The sequence below is a fragment of the Gorilla gorilla genome, chromosome X, assembly GCF_029281585.2.
Source record: "Gorilla gorilla gorilla isolate KB3781 chromosome X, NHGRI_mGorGor1-v2.1_pri, whole genome shotgun sequence".
Lineage (NCBI taxonomy): Eukaryota > Metazoa > Chordata > Mammalia > Primates > Hominidae > Gorilla > Gorilla gorilla.
The window spans coordinates 153,210,254-153,232,271 of NC_073247.2; the positions used below are offsets into that span (position 1 = coordinate 153,210,254).

Sequence of the window (22,018 nt, forward strand, 5' to 3'; positions counted from 1 at the left end):
TGTAATGGTTAATTTTATATGTCAAGTTGATTGGGTCACCTGGTACCGAGATCTCGAATTAAACATTACTTCTGGGTATGTCTTTGAAAGTGTTTCTAGAGGAGATTATCATGATCTGAGAAGAGAGTTGAAATGTACCTTTGAAGTACCTTTAAAGCTGGGCTTGTCTCGTCTACTGCCATTGCTGTGAGAAAAAAAAAAAAGATGCCCTGTCTAGTTGCGACTGCTTCAACCTATATACCAGAATGAGACACATAGTGAAGCACACCTATATTCAACTTTCAGCCTGAATTTATTCTGCCCTCATTGACTTTGAAGACACATGGATGAGAAAAATGAGTATTTTTGTCTACCTCTGAGATATTATACTTATTTGTTATGTAGCCTTACTGTACCAATAGCTGCTTTAGGCTCTAAGTGTTCAATAGGTTATCATTAAATGAATGAAATGAGTTGTAAATATTTGGCACATGTTGCTTCGTACGATTAAAAAGCATTTTGTTAAACTAGTAGGCATTTTACACTGGGAATCATCATGTTCCTATATAGAATGTATTAGTAGAGGAAATTTTGGATGTTGGAGTGTGGTAGCTCTTCTTCCTGTCTTCATAAATGTCGTCTAATAGCTAAACAGAAGCTGAATGTAGCACTTTGAAAGCTCTAGCAAGGAACGTGATATTGTCAGATTCCAAGCCCATGGTTTGACAAGATCTCTGGCTGGAGTTCCTCGCCAGTAGAATGGATTAAAAGTAAATAGGCTGTTAATTTATGTGTGCTTTACTGCCAAAGAAACAAAAATCCTAGCCAACAACCTTGATCCCTTTGTCTGTATGCTTATACCAGTACAAAGTAGACTACTAAAGCAGTGAAGCCTCTTATGAGGAATAATCTGGAAAATGATTATCCTGCCTCTGACTTTGGGGAAATACTGATGAGGGATATTTTCCCAGAACAGAACCAGGGGAAGCCAGCTTGGGTGATGAGGAAACTCAATTCACTTCTAGGACAGAACATCCTCTCTATTGCTGTCCAACAGATTATATTGTATTGTAAAGCATTATCACTTTATTTTCCCTCCTGTCGTTTTCCAAAAATAATAACTTTTTTTTTTATTGAGACAGAGTCTCACTCTTGTCACCAGGCTGGAGTGCATTGGCGCGATCTTGGCTCACTGCAACCTCTGCCTCCCGGGTTCAAGCGATTCTCCTGCCTCAGCCTCCCGAGTAGCTGGAACTACAGGTGGGTGCCGTCATGCACAGCTAATTTTTGTGTTTCTAGTAGAGACGGGGTTTCACCATGTTGGCCAGGATGGTCTAAAATAATAACTTTTATTAATGTTGCCTTGTTTTTCCTCCATCATGGATACATGAATGTGTTTGGGGTTAGTATAATACTACTTAGTCTTGGATCACTGATGCATCACTTAGAGATGATGGACTTGAGTTGAGTGCATTACCCAGAAGAAACTTTAGGGAGCCTGTCTTTAGGGACACTTGAAGGAATTTCATGTAGGTGTGGACACTTTTAAAAATGTATGTATTAGAAGGACGCAGAACATGGTTGTTGTTTGCCTACAGATTATCCATTTCCCCCTTCTTTCTTCTTAAGAGAACCGTAATTTTCTTAAGGCATTTACCTTCCTTCATGAAGCTCATGTAATTGAAAAAAAGGTGCCCTTATCTTCAGCTTCAGAAGAAATGATAAACTAATCAATCATAATAATGCCTTTCCTCTTGCCAGCAATTATTTCAGGAAGCCAAGCTTAAGCTAATCAGTATGTGGCAATGTCTAGGGATGAAGATGTGATGTAACTTGGCTCAGCAAGAAAGAAGGTATAAATAGGGTGATAGAATTTCTCTGGTAGAAAATGAACAAAGACGTGCATAGCTTTGATGGCTCTTGCAGGTATCGTATAACCATGAGGGGTACTAGCATTATTAATACGAAGCTGAAAATGTGGACAGGAGGGCTAAGAAATTACATGAACTAATTACATCATTAAAGAGTTGATCCAGTCCACCCAGAAGCCTTCACTTCACTCGAAATACCTTTTGTGTGTGATAGCATACGCCTCATTGCTTGAGTTGTGGATTTTGGTTACTTGCAGCTGTAAGCATTCTGACTGATACAAGTCATTTTTGGTGTGTGATTTTGAATTGGTGACTTAAATTTTCCAAGGTTCAATTTTCTCAACTTTTTTTTCCTGAAAATACTATATCAATCACTTTTGTCTTCATAGTATCTAAATAACATTGGGGGTAATCCAAAGAGAAATGTGAGTCAGGGCCTTACCTTTTACTTGGAAACTGAATGAGGGGCAGATATTCTTAACTTCAAGTTGTTGGCATAGACCCAGGGGACGAGCATAGCCATGTGGACGCTTCTGCCAGGAGCTCTGACACTTTAGGAGGTATACTAAGATGTAGAGAAAGTCAACACTTGTTTGCAGTGTTTGTGGCAGAGGCTAGAGTCCAGTAGTGTGACAGAGAGTATTGAGAAGTGACAGTGCTTCCAGTGGGACCCTAAGAAAACTGCTTCTCTGGGGTGATTCTGGGTGAGCTCTTCCTCCCTTGACTATTGCCATATATTCTTCACCTGACTCTCTGCTCTTCTCATGGACTCTAAGAACAATGTGTTATCTCTCTAACGAATTGTTTTTCTGCTTATATTACCAGAGTTGGTGTCTGTTGTTCGCAAATGAAAGCACCAACTAGAATAATTATTTGCCTAATAAGGTTGATTTGAGGACTAGATGAGATAACATTTAAGTAGATGCTGAATAAAATTAAATGTAAGATTCACAAGGTTTTGCTTGAGTAACAAATGTATCCTACATTTTGGATACATCTAATTATAAATATCTACTTTTCACTCATGCTACAAGTCTACTGTGGATTGGCTATTTCTCGGTGCTATGTCATTTTTTTGAGACGAAGTCTCGTTCTGTCGCCCAGGCTGGAGTGCAGTAGTGCGATCTAGGGTCACTACAACCTCTGCCTCCCAAGTAGCTGAAGTTAAAGTAGCTGTAGTTAAAGTGATTCTCCTGCCTCAGCCTCCCAAGTAGCTGGGATTACAGACGCCCACCACCATGGCTGGCTAATTTTTGTATTTTTAATACAGACAGGGTTTGACCAAGTTGGTCAGGCTGGTTTTGAACTCCTGACCTCAGGTGATCCGCCCACCTCAGCCACCCAAAGTGCTGGGATTACAGGCGTGAACCACCGCGCCCAGCTGCTATGCTATGTCATCTTTACTTCAGAAAACAAGCTGAGGGAGTATCTTCTTTCTGGAATACTGTCAGTCTTCATGGCAGAGAGAAAGGAGACAAAGTGAACCACTCTCTTAAACCTTCTGCCCAGAAAAGACACATATCACTTCCACATTTCACTAGCCCAAGCGAGTCCCATGGGCTCTCCTGATTTCATTTGGACTGGGATGTATCCTTCTACAGGGAAGAAGACTAAAGGAGAAACACTGGAACATTTAGTGAATAGTTACAGAGGCTACCACAGTATATGTACCTGTTCCTGACGTCTTTACACAGGGACTTGGCCAGTTATAAATTCCTTGGCTGAGTCATGTTAGTTCCTATTAGGTGCTCTACGTGGAGCAGTACTTAGATTTTAGCTTCATTTTTTGGCCTCTAAGGATTTTCCTCATTTTTTGGATGGGTGATACATTTGAAAAGTTTTAAAAATAGGTTATACATGGTTTTTAGTTGCTTTGCAGTGAAGGGAAGTTTAGTTTGCCTTGATGCCATTAACAGAATTTGACATTTACAATGCACAAACACATACAAATATATACCACCTGATATGTTGCTGGAGGTTGGGATCTCAAAAACAGACGTTGAGGTTGAGTGTATGGGGTGTCAAATATTTATTAAGGATCAACAGCTGTGAGAGGGAGGAGGCTGAAGCAGGATCGGGCAGAGAAAGAGGCCGAACTTCTATGCAGGCGCAACAAAGCCTCATTCAGCCTTACTGGCAGTTCTTGAGAAAGCATTGTGCATCAGCGATACCGGGCATTGGCCTGGCATGGTCTAGGCTTTATGGCTATAAAGCCACCTGTTCAGATGCCAGATGTAGGCTTCTGTGGGTGTTACCTTGAGCCAGGTGACTCTGCGGCTGAGGCAGACCCTGAAGGAATTGACAGCTAGAGGCTGTGTGCTGAACCACACTTCCTGCAGATGGGCAGCAAGTCCTTCCTTGAAGTGGGAGCTGGGCAGTAGATTTTGTGTCTGCCACACTCCTAGCATTCGATAAATATTATATTTGATTTTACACAGATTATTTGAAACAAGTAGGGTTTGGATGAAGCTTTGATTTTTGGTTTAAAGAGATTTTCCCTGTAATGGTGGCTATCGCAACAGCATCTGGCCTACTGAAGGCTGAATCTAAGCTATCTAGCCAGTGATAATGACTTAGCATTACAGTGTTTCTTTGTCGCTGGCCAGGTCATGAGGAATTACACGCAAAGAACGAGGCGCAAGACTTATCAACCCATAAAATTACATAGCAGAGCAAGATATCTAACTATAGTCTGATGTTATTTCATAGAGTCCGTGAAACAGCATCAAGGACTTGGCTTCAAAGGGTTATTTTATAGTACTCTGTGGTACTTGACTTTTACCAATAGCTAAAGTCCATGACCGTATGTGTTCCAATATTTGCCAGAGACATGTTGGTGCCTTTAAAGCTGTATCAGTAAATGATTACACTAGAAAAATGTACATTCCTAATAAAATTAATGTTTGGCAATCAAGAAATGTTTTACGTAAGTATTAGAAATCATCTAATAATGCAGTAACTATCATTATAGTAACATTTAACTCTTGTAATAAATGCATTACAGTCAGTTACACAATTAAAGAAATAATGTGGTAGTATGAGTCGTAAGATAAAGAAATAGAGAACTATATTACCCAAATTAGATTATGTGTGAAACAAGGGTGGATTAAAGAGTTCATTTATTGGAATGAGCTAAAAGAAAAATCACATGCAAAAGGGATAAAAATATACATTTTAGCTTTCATGGTAAAAAAAACTAAAGTAGATGATCATTTATTAGTTCATCGAATAGTCATAGGGGTGCTGTAACTCATGTTGAATTCACTAAATGATAATGTGACTGAGATGCAGTGTTAGAAATTCTGATTTAATTTTTAAAATAATTATTTGAGCATTAATTAACTTGGAAGCATTCATCTTTTGTTCTCGAAAACATTTTAAATGAAAAAAATGTTAATTGTGTTGCTGTCACAGTGATAGTATAGGATTAACCATTGTAGTATTCACCTAGATACAACGAGGAATTTGAATGCTATTTAAATGAACTGGCTGCATTTTTGTGGATTTCAGTTTTAGATTTGCTTTGCAGAAATAATAAATAAACGTAGTGTGTTTTGATAGCATTATGGAAAGCGGTAAGTAGTTGCAGCCTTTAGATACTTCTGAAAACCAGAAGAATGCATTCCTTTACTTGCAAGTGAGACCTTTGTATAAATTAACCTATAAAACCAAAATGTGAAATGATGATGTGAATGAGTACATCTGGATGTGTAGGAGGACCTTTAATTGCATGGTGACTGAGAAACCCTTTCACATATTGGAGAGATTACAAATGGCAGGAGATTATAGGAATTCTTTAAAGGAATTCAGTTTCTGTGGAGCAGGAGGCATTCCTATGGGTAAGCCTGGGTGTGCTTTATCATTGCCGGGACGTTTCAATGTGGTCATTGGGTCAGATTGGCAAAGAAGGTTTCTTTATGGGGACAAATTTGTTCTTAAGTTAGATCTGTGAATCTCTGTATAAAACCGGGATGGCTTTATATCAACACAGATTCCTTCATAGAGCTGCTGTGTCTGTAGGGTGACAATTGCCCCATTTAAGCAATCATGAGAGATCATTTATTCCGACTGTCTCGCGTCATACATGAAGAAAATAGAACCTGCTCAGTGAATAAAGTTTGAAATAGTGGTGTATTTTAGAAGACTGCTCTGTAGAAACATAAAGAAATAGATAATGTATATATAAAGATATAAATGCATAATTGTATTCAGATGCAGGATTTAGAGATAAATCTGACTTGTCCAACTCACAGTGAGATATTTAACAGATCCAGGTCCCTGTTTTTTCCCATTGTAGGAACTATGTTGTATTTCCCAGGAAAACAATATAATCATGGAAATAATATTTTCTTTATTTAAGTTCAGAGATTTAATCCTAAGGATTTTAAATGAGCTGTCCTAAATTATTGTTAATTATTTATGTGTTTAAAATTAGAGTTTTAATTTTATGTATGTAAAGATTTATATGAATTACATTCCTAGATATAAATTCAATGTATCTTAGTTTTAGAATCCAAAATTAGAAGTTATCTATTACACTAGCATTAGAAACAGAAATTGAATCAGTTCTTCCCCTCGCCCACGGGCTTTATGATTCCCATCAAACTCAGTGGGAATTTTCCAGCGTATTGTTGAAAAAAGTGGGCTAATTAAGAACTACCATATGAAATATTACACATTAATTTTATGGCATTCATTTTTGTTTAATTTGTGAAATAACATCAATTTTTCTGATTACCAAAGTAATACATATTAATTGCTCTCCATGTAGCAAGTACATAAGACTAAAAAGAAGTGAACTAATTATAATCTCAGTTCTGGAGAACTGTGAACAGGCTGGTATACATTTTCTAGTTATTTTTTCGATGTATGTGTCCAAAGGATAGCTATAATTTAATGGTGTCTCATTCTGTAATGCTATTTAGTGATAGCTTTTTGGATATATCATAATAAACTTTTGCTATAAGAATTCAAGATTTGTCTAACATTACTCTTAATGGATTTATCATTTTTGGTGTAATTATGCCTTAGGTGCTGGACAAAGATCAGACCAGATGTGAGGAATGCTGAAAAGGAAAGGTATGGATACCTGTGACTTCTACTCCTAAGTTTTGTCAAGCTAAAAAAGGTAAGAGAACAGATACGCACAGGACATATCTGAGGTAGGGTAGCTTCTGAATGTCCCTTTTCTGTCCATTGGCAGGAATTTGTTAGATCCGTGGTGTCCTGAGCAAAAGAGTTTGTAGGCTTTTATTTTGGCCTCCGCTTAAAGGGTCACATAAGTGCCCCAAAGCATCATATACTAGCCCAAAAGTGAATACTTTTGCGACTCAAGAAGTACCGTTCATTACTAAGGCTTAGCGTTACAATTCCGGGTCCTAAAATAGTTGTTCTTTCACATTGATTCGCAAGCATAGCATTTTCATTCATCTGGGTCTGTGCATCAGGTTATACAATGGCCCTTTGTCTGTGCCTATATGGGAACTAGCAATTTTTTATTCATGTCCAAGAAAGGGCATTCCTGGCTGTTACAACTGCACGTGAGTGCACCAGTGATTTATCTAATCACTGCTCCGTTGTGTGACCGTGGGTTATTACCAATCTATTTCTAATATAAACAATGTTGCAATGAACGTTATGTGAAAATATATTTATGTGCAAGTCTGATTAGTCCCCTAAGGTAAATGCCTGAAAGAGAAGTTGCTGGTTTAAAGGATTTGTGTAATTTTAAGGTATTTGATACATACTGTGAAACAGCCTAATATAGTTAATGAGAATATGCCTTGTGTGCTTGAAAATGAGACCGGGCACGGTGGCTCAAACCTGTAATCCCAGAACTTTGAGAGGCTGAGATGGGTGGATGACCTGAGGTCAGGAGTTCAAGACCATCCAGCCTGATCAACATGGTGAAAACCCCATGTCTACTAAAAATAAAAAAATTAGCCGGCCGTGGTGGCGCGTGTCTGTAATTCCAGCTACTTGGGAGGCTGAGGCAGGAGAATCGCTTCAACCTGGGAGGCGGAGGTTTCAGTGAGCCGAGATCGCACCATTGCATTTCAGCCTGGGCAACAGGAGCGAAACTCCGTCTTAAAATTGAAAAAATAAAATGAAGTATGTATTTCGTTTGCCGAATATAAATTTTAAATGTAAACAAATCTACAGTTGATTACACTCGTTTAAATTTTATCTGCTTGAACTACCAGTGTCTGAGAGGGGTGCATTAAAATCTCCCAAGTACATTTATCAACTGAATTATTTGGCTGCATAGTTCAGCCACATGCTTTATTTCAAAGCTGTATTATTGAGTGCATACGTGCTCATAGTCATTGTATATTTTCCTCGATCTCTCGACCATTTACTGGTACATAATGACCTTTTCTTGAAATGAAAAGTTTTTACCTCTGCTTTTTTTTCTGGTTCACATTTGCTCAGTTTACATTTTCCTGTATTTTTATTTTTGAATCACTATATCTTTTTGCTCTAAATGCATTTGCTCTAGATAATATCTTGGCGTATATGTGTTTCTTAAAATAATCCAATCATTGAATCTCTTTTTATGATTCTAAAACAGATGTTGTAAGCTTCCTCTGTACAAGGCCAGATAGTGAAATATTTTCAGCATTGTGGGCCATATGGTATGTTTTCCAACTACTCAACTCTGCCATTATAGGATAAAAACATTTATAGACAATATGTAAACAGGTGGGGTCCCTATGAAATTTTATATTCTGTTGGGCCCTCAGGTCACAGTTTGTGGAAACTGGTTCTAGAGTTTAATCTATTTACATTTATTATCGTTAGTGTCATATTGGGACTTATATCTGTCATCATAGTCTATGTTTTCTATTTATCCTTCTATTTTTGTTTATTTTTTTCCTTCTTTCCCATCTTTCACCTGGTTTGGAATTTGGATTTTGCTCCTATTGTTATCCTCCCTTCAACTTTCCTGCGATAATATTTTTAGTTCCAGATTGTGATTAGATTTCTTTTGTAGTATATCTTTTCTCTTTCATGTATACTACACATTCACAGTCACAATGGCATATTGCATTTAGATTTACTTATATATATTTCAGTATTTATTGTCACCTCTGTTTCTTTCCTTTCATCATTGTTTCCTCTGTTAAGGCTTCGGCAGAGTTTATTAGATGTTTGATCGGTGTCCATTAGTCTTTTCTTGAAAATATTACTCAAAGCGATCTATGGGCACTATGTATATCTTGCCTGGATTTGGGGGTCACACTTTGTTTTTTTCACAGTGGTTTGCCCCTTAGCCTACAACTTCTAGTTTTTGGTATTACAGATGACAAGTCCAGTATTAATTTAACTTTTTAAAAAGTTACTTCCCTCTCCAGATGCTATACTCATTTTCTATTTTTTTTTAAGATCAGGATATACCTAGCTGTATATTCCTTAATGAGTCCCTTCTGGAAACCCCCATGTTATTTTCAATGGGTACACTCTGTTCAATTATTTCCTTAATGATTACTTCTTCATCTGTTGATTTTTCTCTTTCTGGAACCCGTATTAATTTCAGGGTCTATGCTCAAAGTTGCTCAGCTTTTCTAGCCAGATTTACGTATCTTATTTTAGTTTTATTTTATTTTTAATGGACATATAATTGTACATATTTGTGAAGTACAACGTAATGTTTCAATACATGTATACATTATTTAGAAATCAAATCGGGGGCCGAGCCCGGTGGCTCACTCCTGTAATCCCAGCATTTTGGGAGGCCAAGGCAGGCAGATCAGGAGGTCAAGAGATTGAGACCATCCTGGCCAACATGGTGAAACCCCGTCTCTACTGAAAATACAAAAATCAGCTGGGCGTGGTGGCACGCGCCTGTAGTCCCAGTTACTCGGGAGGCTGAGGCAGGAGAATCACTTGAACCCGGGACGCAGAGGTTACAGTCAGCCAAGATTGCACCACTGCCCTCCAGCCTGGCGACAGAGCGAGAGACTGTCTCAAAAAAAAAAAGAAAAGACAAAAGGAAATAAAAGAAGTAAAATCAGGGTAATTAGCATATCCGTAATCTTAACCATTTTTTTGGTGATAAGAATATTCAAAATCCTCTTTTCTAGCTATTTTGAAATATACAACACGTTATTGCTAACTATATTCACCATTGTGCACTATAAAGTACCAGAACGTTTTTCTCCTGGCTGAGTGTGACATACTCACTGACCAACCTCACCCTATCTCTCCTCCCCAGTACCCTCCTCAGCAACTGGTAACTGCTCTCTACTTTTATGAGATCAGCGTTTTTAAGATTCCACATATAAGTGAGGTTATGCAGCATTTGTCCATCTGTGTCTGGCTTATTTCACTTAAAATAATGTCCTCTAGGTTCATCCGTGTTGTTGCAAAAGACAGGTTTTTGTTATTTGTTATGGTTGAATAGTATTCCATTGTGTACATGCACCACATTTTCTTTATGCATTCATTCACTGATGAACACTTAGGTTGATTCTATATCTTGGCTACTGTAAATGGTACTGCAATAAACATGAGAATGCAGATATGTCTTGGACATAATGATTCTATCTCCTTTGGATATATACCCAGTACTGGGATTGCTGGATCATACAGTAGTTCCATTTGTAACATTTTGGAGAACCTTTATACTATTGGCCGTAATGGCTGTACTAATTTACACGCTCATCAGCAGCATATAAAAGTTCGCCTTTCACCACATAGACACCAACACTTGTGGGGTTTTTTGGTCTTTTTCATGGGTTTTTTGGTCTTTTTCATAATAGCCATTCTAAAAGGTGCGAGATGATCTTATTGTGATTTTGATTTGCATTTCCCTAATAATTAGTGTAACGTTCAGCATTTTTTCATATACCTGTTGGTCATTTGTATGTTTTCTTGTGAGAAATGTCTATTCAGATATTTTGCCCATTTTTAAATGAAAGTATTTATTTTTTTGTTATTGAATTCTTTGAATTCCTTATAAATTCCAGATATACATTATATCCCTTATCAGCACATTGTTTGCAAGTATTTCTCCCATTCTGTAGGTTGTAGCTTTGCCCTGTTGATTGTTTCTTTTCCTGTGCAGAAGCTTTTGAGTTTGACTTAATCCCATTAGTCTATTTTTGCTGTTGTTGCCTGTGCTTTTGAGTTCTTATCCAAAAAATCCTTGCCTAGACCAATGTCCTGAAGCATTTTCACTGTTTTCTTATAGTAGTTTCATAGTTTCAGGTCTTGCATTTAAGCCTTTAATCCATTTTGAGTTGATTTTTGTATATGATGAGATGTAGGGACCTAGTCTTATTTTTTTGCATGTGGAGATGAAGTTTTCCCATCATCATTTATCTTTTGAGATTTTTCTTCTACTTGATCTTCCAAGGATGTAATTTGTGTTTGGGAAGTATTATCCCGTCTCATTTGATCATTTAAATGTTTTAATTCACAACCGATATTTTTATTTTTCAGAATCTTTTAATGCCGTAATTGAATTTCTTTGTTTTTTTTTTGGGGGGGGGGGGGGGGGACAGAGTCTTGCTCTGTTGCCCAGGCTGGAGTGCAGTGGTGTGATCTCGGCTCACTGCAACCTCTGCCTCCCGGGTTCAAGCAATTCTCCTGCCTCAGCCTCCCGAGTAGGTGGGATTACAGGCACACGCTACCATGCCGGGCTAATTTTTGCATTTCGTTAGTAGAGACGAGGTTTCACCATGTTGGCCAGGCTGGTCTCGAACTCCTGACCTTGTGATCCGCCCACCTCGGCCTCCCAACGTGTTGGGATTACAGGCATGAGCCACTGTGCCTGGCTGAATTTCTTTAAGTGTTTTTTTATTAACGTATTTTTGTTGTCATCCATCTCTGCCAGCAGCTTCATTTCACTTGTAACTTGTTCTCTTGCTTTTTCGTTCTTTACTTGACAATGGGTCGTCTTAAAGGAATTCTTACTTTCCTTTGCTTAGTCATGGATATATTTATTATCAGAGCTCAGATCAAGCTATACGGTACCTTAAGCACTGGTAATCATGATTGTGTCATGTGGCATGGTAGTCTTTATCCCTGTGCAGGTCACTAGTCCTCTGTGGCGATACTCGTATAATGTATTTCTGCCCTCTGGTCTCAGTTGCAAAAATTTCCACTCTGTCCCATTAGGCGTAGAGAAGGCTCAAAGCATCTTATAAACTTCCGTAGCACAGTGGGAGCTAGGGACACCACTTCCCATCCTGCAGGAGGACTCACAGATATTCTCTGGCTAAACTCTTTCTAGCAGCTTCTCACCCCTGACTGGCAGATCATGAAGCTCTAGTCTCAGCAGATAGCTACACAGTCATCCTCTAATTTTGTGAGGACCCCAGCACACACGGGGCTTAGTTTTTATAGTCTTGGAGCTTCATAGATCTTTCTGCCTCAGCGGCGATCTCGTAAATAGAGTAGACTTGTAGTTGGATTAGAATTGGGAGGTGAGGGTTGCACAGATATATGTTAAAGGCGGCATCTTCCCACAGCCTTTTTCCTGATTCCATCAACAATTCCTCACATAACCCCTCCAATTTGTAAATGCCTCCAGGTCATAGTAGTAAGTATTTGTAGAATTTGTGATTGACAGTTTTCTGCCCCCAAACAACTGCAGACACTCATATTTGGAAACTTGAAGATAACTCTATTTGAAAGTAAACTTCTGGGGCCAGGCGTGGTGGCTCATGCCTGTAATCCCAGCACTTTGGGCAGCCGAGGCGGACGGATCACCTGAGGTCAGGAGTTCGAGACCAGCCTGGCCAACATGGTGAAACAACATAGTAGAAATTTTAATCTCTACTAAAAATACAAAAATTAGTTGGGCATGGTGGCGGGTGCCTGTAATCCCAGCTACTCGGGAGGCTGAGGCAGGAATCGCTTGAACCCGGGAAGCGGAGGTTGTGGTGAGCCGAGATTGTGCCACTGCACTGCAGCCTGGGAAGCAGATGGAGACTCCATCTAAAAATAAATAAATTAAATAAACTTCTGAGAAAATAAATTTCCTGACATTTCCTTAAAACCCATATGATTTCAGTTATCATAAACTAAATTACATATAAATTTTGATTGTTTATCTTCTTAATAATTAGAGCAGGAAAGTTTTAAATTGCAGGCAAAATAGAGGTAAAGTAATATTTTTTTTACCCCCAGAGACCTGGAAATGAAATAAAATATTTTACAACTCTTCAGGAAAAGAAAAGTGATACTTTGTCAAGTGTCAATGCAGGAAGCAACATAAATGAAAACAAAAAATAATGAAATATCCAGTGTTCATACCAGTATTAGTCTGTTCTCATCTTTTTAATAAAGACAGACCTGAGACTTGGTAATTTATAAAGGAAAGAGGTTGAATGGACTCACAGCTCCACATGGCTGGGGAGGCCTCACAATCATGGTGGAAGATGAAGGAAGAGCAAAGGGACATCTTCCATGGTGGCAGGCAAAGAGCATATGAGAATCAAGCAAAAGGGAAGACCCCTTATGAAACCGTCAGATCTCTATGGGAACAGTATGGGGGAAACAGCCCCCGTGATTCAGGTATCTCCCACTGGCTCCCTCCCACAACACGTAGAAATTATGGAAGCTGGCTGGGTGCGGTGGCTCACCCCAGCACTTTGGGAGGCCAAGGCGGGCGGATCACCTGAGGTCAGGAGTTCGAGACCAGCCTGGCCAACGTGGCAAAATTCCGTCTCTACTAAAAATACAAAAGTTAGCCAGGTGTGGTGGCACATGCCTGTAATCCCAGCTACTCAGTAGGCGGAGGCAGGAGAATCGCTTGAACCTGGGAGACGGATGTTGCAGTGAGCTGAGATTGTGCCACTGCACTCCAACCTGGGTGACAGAGCGAGACTCCATCTCAAAGAAAAAAAAGAAAAAAAAAGTGTGGGAGCTACAATTCAAGATGAGATTTGGGTGGAGACACAGCCAAACCATAAAAATAGCTCATTTTCCCCAAAGCATTTATTCTTTAGAGTGATAGAAAAATGGACCCCTAGGAGGACGGTGTTTAACAATTTTGCAGAAAGTACCTTCTGGTAGCTACTATAATGTTAGGCCGCTTTTTCCTGGGATCCAAAATTTACTGTAGCATTTCATTGACTTACAGCTAGTGTGACCATAGATTTTGGATTTTCTAGAAAATTTTAATTTGGAGGATTCTGTAATATTGTCCAGCCATATTTTGTAGCACTAGGTTCAGAAATACGACCTGTATGTTGCCTTTGAATTTTGTGGCAGAGTTTCTTGAAGGTTATAGAGGATGAACATCTATTAACTAGGTGATGAATAGGTAATGGATTTCGAACCTCTAGCCTGTTTAGCAATTCCTTCCATGTAAAATGATCTTCCTTTTATGAAAATCTGGTCTTGACAGTGATATGGAAAAAAACCCGTAATTTAAATGGACAGATAATTCCCTAATGTGTTACCAGAGAAGTGGCTCCATTCCTGTTGTTCTCTGTTCTGACTTACCACTGAGAAGATAATGTTTAATCTGAATTCTAAAGACTTGGAATAAGTGAAGACCACAAATCACTAAAAACTTCCGGGGTTTAATATAACATTTTACTTTAATGTTCTTTTTGCTTCTTTTCATTTAAGCTTTCCAGTGACCTAGCATGTTCAGGCATGACATAGAATAACTAAAGAAAGAAGTACACTTAATTGAAGTTCATAAGAATCTGTCTGAAAAGGAATTTTCCACCTGTTGTAATTTACTGTGTTAAATATAATATGTTTTATAAATATAACATGTTTTGGTTGCATTTTAATTGCTTGTTCAGAAATACATCAGGGACTAACGTAATAGATGATATGAAGCTGTGTCGTCCACTATAGTAGCAACTGGCCACAAACGATTGCACATTTGTCATGTGGCCAGTTGAAATAGGAATGTGCTGCAAATGTAAAATGCATGCTGGATTTTGAAGACTTAGTAGAAATAAGATAATGGATAATATGACGTTAATACATTTTATATCAAATACATAGGAAATGACAATATGTTAGATATATTGGGTGAAATCAAACATGAATTAAAATAATCTCAACTATTTTATGTTTTTATTATGGCTATTAGGAAACTCTAAATGAAATAACTAGCTTATGTTATATTTCTATTAATCAGCACTTGGATAGAGAAAATAGATTTTTAAATGATTTAAAGGACCAGTTGATAAGAAGCTTTTTGCTGTTATTATCTCTGTTAGAGAGGATTTCAAGAAAGACTTGGGCTACTCCAGAAAAGCTAGTCAGCTGCTGGTCCTCCATCAGAAAAATGCCAGTGTCAGTGTGCTGTAGACAGGCCCCAGGTCACATTTTACTATTTGTGACTTATTGTGTTTGACTCATATTTAGTGCTCCGTAAATGTTTATTGAATTAGTAATGACTTACCGTTGTAATTCATTGGCTTGAGATTCAGAAATAATGAGTTTTATTTCCAACTGCGCCCCAACTAGCTCTGCGATCTTGCACAAAACACATCCTCTTTCCTTATGTCATTGTTGTTTTTTGGGGGTGGGGGGGGGACAGAATCTTGCTCTCTCGCCCAGGCTGGAGTGCAATGGTGTGGTCTCGGCTCACCGCAACCTCCGCCTCCCGGGTTCAAGCAATTCTCCCTGCCTCAGCCTCCCCAGTAGGTGAGATTACAGGCGGCCACCACCACACCTGGCTAATTTTTGTATTTTTAGTAGAGATGGGGTTTTGCCATGTTGGCCAGGCTGATCTCGAACTCCTGACCTCAGGTGATCTGCCCGCCTCGGCCTCCCAAAGTGCTGGGATTAGAGGCGTGGGCCACCGCACTGCGCTCGGCCTCCTTATCTCATTTTTTTTTTCCATCATAAAATGAGAAGGTTTAATGTGATGACTGAATAATTTTCAACTCAGACATACTGTGGTAGTGTTATGCGACTCTGTGTTGCTGGTCTACTAGGCAGTTAGAATGTCCATTTCTAAAGTGGCAAATAAGCTTCTGCTTTAGTCAGGATTTTATTTTGCATGTGTCTACCCTCTGATACTGATTATTCTTTTTCTTGAATATGCTAACATAGGTTTCTGGAACCTGCAAAGAACCACTCTTCTGTCATCCTTATCTAATAAATAAAATATTCTCATCTCTCAGTTTTCTCTCTCCCCTGTCTACAAAATTAAACTCTTTGATTATCACCCTTCTTGGAATTTTAACTTTGATTTTGCATTAGAATATACCCAGCTTCTCACATGAAGAGTCTCGGTTCAGATGAGAAGATGAGGGCTTTGAGGCATAGTGATGGCTTACTGTGATGCCTTACCTTATTTTAACCTGATTGTCTCTCTTAGCTGAGAGAGCTGGACAGACTCCATTTTTGTTTCTTCACTCGCAGTCCCCCTTATCCCCCTCCCTCAAGGACATAACTAGTGCAAGCTGACTCCAAGCACGTCCGGGAATGCACTTACTGATAAGACATAGAGGCAAACTGAACCAGCAGCTCCTGGGGATGCGCTCGGTGGGTGGTACCCAAAGCCCCTGCATTATCTCTCTGTGAGAGTTTAAGCCCCTGCACCTGGAACTGTTTATTTTTCTGTAACTGTTTCTGTAACCATTAATCTTTTTAACTTTTTGCCTGTTCTGCTTCTGTAAAAATCGCTTCGGCTAAACTCCCCCTCCCCTATTTAGACCAAGGTATCAAAAGAAATCTAGCTCCTTCTTCGGGGCCGAGAGAATTTTGAGCTCTAGCCGTGTCTCAGTCGCCGGCAATAAAGGACTCGTGAATTAATCTCGTAGTGTGGCATTTCTCTATAACTCGCTCGGTTACAATATTACCAGGTGACATGGAGAACCTGTCATAACTTGGGGCCTTAGTTTATTACTCCATAGAATCCATATAATAATACTCTATGTGTTTCTGCTGACCTATGTGAGAGAAAGTTCTAATCTGGCACCCATGCTTTCAAATGGGAGATAAAGAGGAACTAGGCTGGGTAGAAGGTACCAAGAAAGAAAGGAGTCTTTTAAGGAGATCGTTCAACACGCTTTATTTTTCCTCTTCATTCGTGTTTCAAGCCCCATTATGTTTATTCGCCTATGCATGTTCCCCAAAGCCACGTTCTCTCATCTATTTCCCGTAACGATGGAGAGGACTGGAAACGCCGTTGAGTACTTTGAGCTCCTCAAGGAGTACAAATTGCTTGTTTCTGTACATTAACGAATTCTTTGACTTTTTCACACTTAGTTCCTTTCACTAAGAAGCTAATAGGCCGGGCTCGGTGGCTCAAGCCTGTAATCCCAGAACTTTGGGAGGCCAAGGTGGGTGGATCACGAGGTCAGGAGTTTGAGACCAGCCTGGCCAACATGGTGAAACCCCGTCTCTACTAAAAATACAAAAATTAGCTGGGCGTGGTGTGGTGGTGGGCGCCTGTAATCCCAGCTACTCGGGAGGCTGAGGCAGGAGAATCACTTGAATCCGGGAGGCAGAGGTCATGGTGAGCCAAGATCGTGACATTATATTCCAGCCCGGGCAACAAGAGCAAAACTGGAAAGAAGCTGATAGTTCAGGAGTAGATGCCACATACAGATACAAATAAGAGCTTCAAAACAAAGAACGTATAAGAAGTGCCAGTAGAATTCAGAGAAGACAGGCTAGAGGCATGAAGGAAAGCTTCAGGAAATACTTGAACATGGGAAGAAAGAGAAGCGAGTAAAGCATGAAAGGCAGAAGGAAGAATGTAAGAAAGGGAATAAGGCAGAAGTAGGAGCCAAGTTAGTGGAACAGCTGCTACTCCCATTTGAATTGATACTCAGTCAGGATTAGTAAAATGAACTTTGTAAAATTACTTTAGAGTTTCAAGGGAACTCTAATGGGAAATACTGCAGATGTGAAAGATCCACAGTGTGATGGCAAGAGCTGTCGACAGGGAGAGGTGGAGCAAGATTGCAGAACAGAAGGCTCCACCATTCGTCCCCTGCACAAGGACATCAGGTTAACCACTACTACACAGATAAAAACACCTTTATAAGAACAAAAATTAGATGGGCACTCATAGTACCTGGCTTAACTTCATATGGCTGAAAGAGGCAATGAAGAGATAGAAAAAAATGTCCAGAATCGCCTACGCGACCCCTCTTCCACCCTGGGTAGCAGCTGCGTGGTACAGAGAGACTTTCTGGGAGCTGAGAAGGAGAACACAGCAACTGTGAGGCATTGAACTAAGTGGCATCCTGTTAAATCGGGAAGGAAAACTAGACCAGAAGGAGCATTTAAACTAGCTCTAGCCAGAGGGGAATCGCCAATCCCAGCTATCTGAACTCGAGTGCTCGGAAGCCTCACCGCTGAAAGCCAAACTGCTCTTGGTCCCTAAGTAAACATGAAAGGCAGTCTAATCCATAAGGTCTGCAACTCATAGCCAAGTCGTAGTCTTGAATGAGGCCCAGAGACTGTGGACTAGAGAGGCACGCAGCATACCAAGACATCAGCTGGGGCAGGCAAGGGGGTGTTGGCATCGCCACTCCCCTGACCCCAGGCTGCACAGCCCACAACTTCGAAAGAGACCGCTTCCTTCCACTTGAAGAGAAGATAAGGAAGAGTGAGTAGGACTTTGGCTTGCATCTGGGATACCAGCTCAGCCACAGCAAGATAGGGCAATGGTCAGAATCAAGAGGCCCCTGTTCCAGGCTCTAGCCCCAGATGACATTTCTAAGCACACTTGGACCGGAAGGGAACAAGCTACCTTGAAAGGAAGGACCCGGTCCTGACAGCATTCATTATTTGCTAATTGAAGAGCCCTTGGGCCCTGAATAATGAACAGTGATACCCAGGTACTATGTTTAGGGCCTTGGTGAGCCTCTGAGACTTGCTGGCTTTAGGTAAGACTCAGCATATTACTAGTTGTGGTGGCTATGGGACAAAACTCCTTCTGCTTGAGAAGTGCAGAGGGAAAGGCAGAGGGGACCTTGTCTTGCACTTTAGGTACCAGCACCATCATAGGGGGTTAGAGAGCCAAGTGGGCTCCTAGGGTCCCCAATTCCAGGACTTGAATCTTTGAATTTTTTTTTTTTTTTTTTTGAGGTAGAGTCTCACTCTATCACCCAGGCTGGAGTGTAGTGATATGATCTCAGCTTACTGCAACCTCTGCCCCGGGCTCAAGCGATCCTCCAACTTCAGCCTCCCAAGTAGCTGGGACCACAGATGCGCACCACCTCACCCGGCTAAGTTTTTGTATTTTTGGTAGAGACGGGGTTTCACCATGTTGCCCAGGCTGATCTTGAACTCCTGAGCTCAAGCAATCCACCTGCCTCAGCCTTCCAAAGTGCTGGGATTATAGGCATGAGCCACTGTGCCTGGCCTGGGACTTGACTCTTGAATGGCATTTCCAGACCTGTCCTGGGCAACATGGATACAGTAAAAAAAGTAAAGAAACAACCCACAGACTGGGAGAAATGATTTTCAAAGTACCCGTCTGACAAGGGATTAATATCCAGAATATGTAAGATGCTCAAATAACTCTATAGGGGAAAAAATGTAATAATTTGATCAAAGAATGGGCAAAATATTTGAATAGACATTTCTCATAAGACATACTATGGCAAATAGGCATTTGAAAAGGTGCTGAACATCATTGATCATCAGAGAAATGCAAATCAAATCTACAGTGAGATTTCTCACCCCAGTTAAAATGACTTACATCAAAAGGACAGGCAGTAACAAATGCTGGCGAGGATATGGAGAAAAGGGAACCCTTCCACACTATTGGTGGGAATATAAATTAGCACAATCACTATGGAGAACAGTTTGGAGGTTTCTCAAAAAACTAAAATGAGGTACCATATGATCCAGCAGTCCCACTGCTGGGTATACACACCCAAAAAAAGGGAGATCAGTCTATTGAAGAGATATCTGCACTACTATGTTTGTTGCAACACTATTTACAATAGCTAAGATTTGGAAGCAACCTGTGTCCATCAACAGATGAATGGAGAAAGAAAATGTGGTACATAGACACAGGGGAGTACTATTCAGCCATAAAAAAGAATGAGATCCAGTCATTTGGAACAACATTGATGGAACTGGAGATCATTATGTTCAGCAAAATAAGCTAGGCACAGAAAGACAGACATTGCATGTTCTCACTGATTTGTGGGATCTAAAAGTCAAATGAATTAAAATCATGGGCATAGAGAGTAGAAAGGTGGTTAAGAGAGGCTGGAAAGGGTAGTGGGGGATGATGGTGGAGGCTGGGATTGTTAATGGGTACACAAAAGACGAAAAGTAAATAAAACCTACTATTTGATAGCGTGATAGGATGACTATAGTCAATAATAATTTAATTGCACATTTTGAAATAAGTTAAGGAGTGTAATTGGATCATTTGTAGCTCAAGGTCTAAATGTTTCAGACGATCGATACCCTAGTCTCCGTGATGTGCCCTGTTCTCCATGATGTGCTGATTTCACATTGCATGCCTGTATCAAAACATCTCATGTACTCTATAAATATACACAACTACTGTGTACCCACCAAAATATAAAAAAACTGGAAAACATTTAAAAAAAAGAGTTGTGGGCATTATTTTATAAGCACTGGAGGAAACGAATGATTTTGAGCAAGGACATGGCATGGTCAGACATGGGGATTGAAAATCGCACAGTTGCAGGATCATTGAAAAGAATGTTTTGAATACCAATTTAAAAAATAGAGAAATGCAGTTATATTAATTGCATTTCTATGGTGTTCCTTGGACTGAGTTCCTAAGTTTGGGATGTAGCCAAATACGGATGAGTTCAGGTCCTCCATTATGAATATCTTGTGATTAAAACAGTATTATTTCATATTCTTTGATTTGTTGTTTATCCTGAAGAGCAGATGTATTTCTGTTCCCTTATTTTCTTTGTAGTTTCCATGTAGATTCCCGTCTTCCCGTTTTTGCACCCTCCATCTAGAGAAGATTCTTGCCCAGTCCCTCCCATCTAAATTATTTTTATTCAACCGTTTCCTCATGAGTGCCATAATCTGAGGCTTCCAATTTAAGGCAGTTATCCTGCATTCTCAGCATCTCCTATGTTCTCACCAAAATACAAGAGAGATTCAGAGAGGGGATGGAATCCTTAACATAATTCAAAGTAAAGCTAACATCCAACCTTTTGCCAGAAGATGGGAAGAGTTTCTACTAACAGTACTGAAAAAAAATTGGTATTGGCAGCAGATTTGAAACACTTTGCTGCTTGAGAAACCCACCAGCCTGAAGTGAAATATTTATCCCGCCCTCATTTCTAGTCTTAATTTGTCCCAAGGTCTTACTCAGCAGTCAGTAAACTGAGAAATTGATTCTGTATATTCTGAAATTGCATTCTGAAGAGGCTATGGCAATAAAATCTCACTCTGGCTCACATCCTCCTTCCTCCAATGAACGGATAATACACATAAAATTATCTCTTTGTACATGTATTGTAAGAGTATAATCCCTATAAAGTATCATTGTGCCCAGGTTTTCTTGTGGAATAAGTATCAATTATCTACTTCCACAATATTGCTGTGTAACAAACTACTGTAAAACCAGTGGCATGTAACAATACCCAATAATTTCTCATGTGTCTGTGAGGTTCAGTTGATGTACTCTGGGTTTACCTGAGCTTGCTCACATACCTGATGACGGGCTCTGCTCCTCGTCTCTTATTCTTTTTCTGAGACAAGTGTGTTAGCTTGGGCATGTTTTCAAGTTAACAGCAGAGGGCAACAGCAAGCAAGAGGATGCACACAACGAGTCATGGAAAACTAGGCTTGGAATGGACACGTTGAAACTCTTGCATTCTGTTGTCCAAAGCAAGTCATAAGAGGAAAAGCAAAATCATGTAAGGGTAGATTCAGGCAGGGGTAAAATAATATGGCCATCATTGCTATCTACCATAGGAAGGCATTGCATAAATGCATAGGAATTAGCAATCATTGCATAAAAAGATATAACGGTGGCTCACGCCTGTAATCCTAGCACTTTGGGATGCCGAGGAGGGTGGATCACCTGAGGTCAAGAGTTCGGGACCAACCTGGCCAACATGCTGAAACCCTGTCTCTACTAAAAATGCAAAAATTAGTTGGGCGTGGTGGCATGTGCCTGTAATCCCAGCTACTCGGAAGGCTGAGGCAGGAGAATTGCTTGAACCTGGGAGGCAGAGGTTGCAGTGAGCCGAGATCGCGCCACTGCGCTCCAGCCT

The 22,018-nt window shown here is 40.0% G+C and overlaps 1 long non-coding RNA gene across 2 annotated transcripts in view; it reads left to right on the forward strand.

Moving 5' to 3' along the window:
- The window catches only part of LOC129529681 (uncharacterized), a 417,056-nt gene that overhangs the window by 319,622 nt on the left and 75,416 nt on the right, over positions 1–22,018 (forward strand). For both annotated transcript variants that reach the window (XR_010132549.1, XR_008675225.2), the window contains exons 5-6: positions 1,122–1,239; positions 6,882–6,929. This is a non-coding gene — a long non-coding RNA (uncharacterized lncRNA). The remainder of the gene's footprint in view (positions 1–1,121; positions 1,240–6,881; positions 6,930–22,018) is intronic.